General features: G+C 40.4%; 1 long non-coding RNA gene across 1 annotated transcript in view; it reads left to right on the top strand.

Moving 5' to 3' along the window:
* LOC135985400 (uncharacterized) overlaps positions 1-3,853 on the top strand; it is a 46,825-nt gene extending 42,972 nt beyond the window's left edge. The window contains exon 3 of the long non-coding RNA XR_010605780.1: positions 3,782-3,853. This is a non-coding gene — a long non-coding RNA (uncharacterized LOC135985400). The remainder of the gene's footprint in view (positions 1-3,781) is intronic.
* Positions 3,854-4,477: the final 624 nt, after the last annotated feature.

The raw sequence follows: 4,477 nt of genomic DNA, 5'->3' as shown, positions 1-4,477 counted from the left end.
GCTATTAAAAATATTGTTGCTGCATGGGGAGTATTTACACAAGTAAAACTTATATTTTTGTGAAAGCTGTCAAATAAGGAGCGTATGTCACAAGTAGAAAATAACCATGATTTCATTAGATACGGACAAACAACAGTGTAGGATCCTTATAATGACAATTATTATTTCCAGAGTGACCCTACAAATTATTATGGGTTATTTTCTGTGGCTGTCAATCTTCCTTGACTGACTAGATCAGCAGTGTCAAACAGATTTTCACCAAGGGCCACATCAGCCTCACGGTTGCCTTCGAAGTTAAGTTAACTACTCCTACGTATATACAGTCTTAAAATTACATTTGGCCTTTTGAATGTAACCACGAGGCTGATGTGGTCCCCAATGAAAATGTGTTTGACACCTGTGGGCTAGATGATGCCTCCTTAACTGATAAATACTGGAACTTGCAGGGTTATCTAGAGAAATAAGACACACCTGGCCCCACTAAGGCTTCTGGTGCAATTCCTGAAATGACCGTCAGCTTTATGTGCTCATTCTTTACCTGTTAAAAAGTATGACAACATAACCACATTTTAAAAAAATTCTAAAAATTCATTAAATCATCTTGTTTGATATTTAGCCAAGAGAAATGGAATTTATCCATGTGTATTTACAGTCTTTTTAGACAGAAAAGAACATTGATCAGATGCTGCACAGATATTTCCATGTTGGCAATTAATTTTCTTCTTAACCTTGGCAAACTTGTTCATCCCTGTCCGCTGAGCCTTCAGGTTTTGCTTCTGTAAAAAGAGAGACTGATTCTTATATCTTCAGATATCTTTGCATGGTTCGGTACCCATTCTCATCTTGCAAATAAGTTTGTTATAAAGGAATAAAACTTAAAGGTTTGGTTTTAGGTAAATATATAACAACAGAAATATGTTACTTATTAATCCTTTTTTGATCTTCAGATTAGCAATAAACATAAGCCTGAATGTGCTTTATACTCGTGGTGCTTAAGCCATTTTAAAGCTTCATTACATTAACAGGACAGTATTCAGTGGCTTTAATACACATTATAACCAAGGCTGTAATGTATTATATACTTATATATAAGATACTATAGTCCAAAAAGGTCAGAGTACTAAATACAGAACATAGTTTTAAAGCAAAATGTGTTACTCTGATTCTGTGTCCTAGATTAAGACCTATGTGTTTTCCTAAAGTAACTTCTTGCTTTTGTCACACTCCCAATGAGGTAGAACATTTTCTGACGATGGTGACAGTTTGCCCACGGTGAGCTGCTTTTGTGTGTGTGTGTGTGTGGGGGGGGTGTTTGTTTGTTTGTTTGTTTTTGGTTTTTCCCAGTTGTTACCAAAATTGACCAACTCCATAAAACCTAAAGTTTGTGCCAGTTCCTCATCTGTCTGTTTAAAATAGCTAATAAAGATGATATAATAAAGGATAAGGTAAAGATATTCTACAGCAAATCTCAAATCTTCATGTGAGGACAAAACTACCTACATCCTAGGGGAAAGGGACCTGGGGGTCCTGATGGACAGCAGGATGACCATGAGGCAGCACTGTGCCCTTGTGGCCAAGAAGGCCAATGGCATCCTGGGGTGGATTAGAAGGGGGGTGGTTAGTAGGTCGAGAGAGGTTCTCCTCCCCCTCTACTCTGCCCCGGTGAGACCGCATTTGGAATATTGTGTCCAGTTCTGGGCCCCTCAGTTCCAGAAGGACAGGGAACTGCTGGAGAGAGTCCAGCGCAGAACCACGAAGATGCTGGAGGGAGTGGAGCATCTCCCGTATGAGGAAAAGCTGAGGGAGCTGGGGCTCTTTAGCTTGGAGAAGAGGAGACTGAGGGGTGACCTCATCAATGTTTATAAATATATAAAGGGTGAGTGTCACGAGGATGGAGCCAGGCTCTTCTCAGTGACAACCAATGATGGGACAAGGGGCAATGGGTGCAAACTGGAGCACAAGAGGTTCCACTTAAATATGAGAAGAAACTTCTTCTCGTTGAGGGTGACAGACACTGGAACAGGCTGCCCAGGGGGCTTGTGGAGTCTCCTTCTCTGGAGACATTCAAAACCCGCCTGGACGCCTTCCTGTGTAACCTCATCTGGGTGTTCCTGCTCTGGCAGGGGGATTGGACTAGATGATCTTTTGAGGTCCGTTCCAATCCCTGACATTCTGTGATTCTGTGATCTGTGCTACGCATGTGCTTTGCAAAATGAGCTGAAATACCTGTATCTGGACTTGTACACACACTGTCTTTATCACTGAATGAAACTGCATGGAATGCACATGCCTGCAGCAAGAAATGCAATAAAGTCCAATTCTTAGAGGTATGTAAAGTTTACTTCACTCTCTTTTAGAGAATGCCGTGTGCCAGTTTCTAGAAAAAAATCATTAGACACTGTTTAGATGTTTTGTCTGCTGAACATTTTTCTGAGTAGCTTTTATCCTTATATGCAGGGAAGAAAGCATTTGCACAGTGTGCTTGCCAAACTGTCATCAGGTATGGGAGATCTGAAAGACAAAGAAGCTTTTGAAGACAGTGAAATAGGCAGAAATACCGGTAAACGCAGAATAAATGTAGAGATCTGCATTCTATTATTTAGGCCCCTGTTTAACACCTCATAGGCACTTATTGAAGAAGTGTTACTGCTCTACCAACTCCTGGGCTCAAGATGAAGAAACAGATATTAGTGGAAGTTACTGGAGACACTATGAAAAGTACAAGTATTTTAGGAGGAATTTAAATGCAAATAGGCTAAATGACTTTACATCATTTGACATATAAATGACAAACTATGAAACAATTAAAAAAGACTGGGAATACTAGCAGAATGTACCAAATGTAAATAAGCATAAAGCTTAATGAGGGAACGGGAAGAATATTTATTCACAAATGCATAAAGTTGGGCATGAACTAATAGATCCTGCCAAGCAGCTCAGTACCACTGTTGCTGGTGGTATTTCACTAGTGCTGACTTCTGTCAATACCTGACATTTAAAGCTAGCTCAGGTATTTCTTCTACTTGGTAACTAGGTATAGTTTATCTGATACAGGGTTTCATTTCTTATTATTTTTTAAAGGTTTAGATTTATATGTCACACGGACACTTAAAAGCAATACTGAAAAACGTAAATTTGATGTCGAAGAGAACTGGGAGCTGGCAGAAGGATTCAGGTGGGACGGTGTTCAGGCAAGGGTATTACATGAACAAATTGAAAGGGTTTTTATAACATTTTATGAAGACTGAAAGGAGGCCATTCTGTTTGAAGAAACAGGGAAAGAGGATATTGAGTAGAACAGGATCCCAGAATGGCGTGTGGAGTTTTCTTTTACTAAGAGCAATGTGAGGGAAAACTTTGAAAGTATCCTGAGATCACGCACCTGAGTATCCAGAAAATTAGTTTGGGAAATAAAGATACAGCAAATTTTTGGAAAGAAAGGTGTTAGCTCTTTTTCACAAGTCTAGTTAAGGCTGATAAAACCTTGAAATGACATATTTGAGAGAAGGACAGATGGAGAATGTTACTAGAAGAACAATTAATGATGCCGAGCTTGATTTGTTAGTCATCAGCATGGAGATGATAACCCAAGATGTGTCAGCTGCTGAAATTGCTTGGAGAGAGAACATAAAGTAAGATGAGCAAAAGGCTATAGACACTGCCCTGGGGAATAATGAGAGAGTGGGGAAAGATACTTCATGAAAGATGAACTAAAAGAACAGTCTTGAAAAGAACTGGAGCAAAAAAAGTATCTTCAAGCCTAGTGGGTGTAAAATGCCAGGAAGGCGAGAATGATCAATGGCATCAAAAATACGAAGAAGGCAAAACAGAATGAAAAGTTGGGAGCTGAAGGACAGTGAGATTCTATGTGTCAGGGAGCAGCAAGAAGAGGCTGCTCCACAAGGGAAGGCCATCTGGGAGAGGACAATGACAGCAAATGATTGTGGACACTGTCTCCACTGACAAGGGCACAATCCCACAGTAGCTGGGCAAGGCAAGCAGGGCTGGTCTGGTTCTGGTGATCAGGACCACCTAACAGTCCAGAGCACAGGACACGTCCAACATGATCCAACATAGTCTTCTCCCCAGGTCACCAACCTGCATCCTATCAGAGTTGTCCTTGGCCACAGGTAGCTGAGCCCCTTGGAGGGGGAACAGGTGGCACTCAGGGCCCAGGTGATTCATAATATCTAATGACTTATGGTGGGCTCTGCTGCAGTTAATGAGAGTTTTGTGATTGGCTTAATTAGGGTCAGGAACTCATCCCCACTCCTATGTCTGACCATAATTCCTTCTTGCTGTTGTATGAGATAGGAAAATAAGATATTACGATCCAGAGGCTGGAATGTGAGTCACAGTTATGTTGTGATGCAAACAAGAAGATAATATTTGTTTTGAAGGGCTTAAATCTAAAATATAACACATTCAGTAAGGCAGAGTTAACAAGATAATAAAAATGTAATTGTTTTTCATTCTT

Source organism: Caloenas nicobarica, chromosome 2 (genome assembly GCF_036013445.1).
Source record: "Caloenas nicobarica isolate bCalNic1 chromosome 2, bCalNic1.hap1, whole genome shotgun sequence".
NCBI lineage: Eukaryota > Metazoa > Chordata > Aves > Columbiformes > Columbidae > Caloenas > Caloenas nicobarica.
The sequence above is the reverse complement of the archived record's forward strand: the minus strand, read 5'-3'. Positions and strand labels throughout refer to the sequence as shown.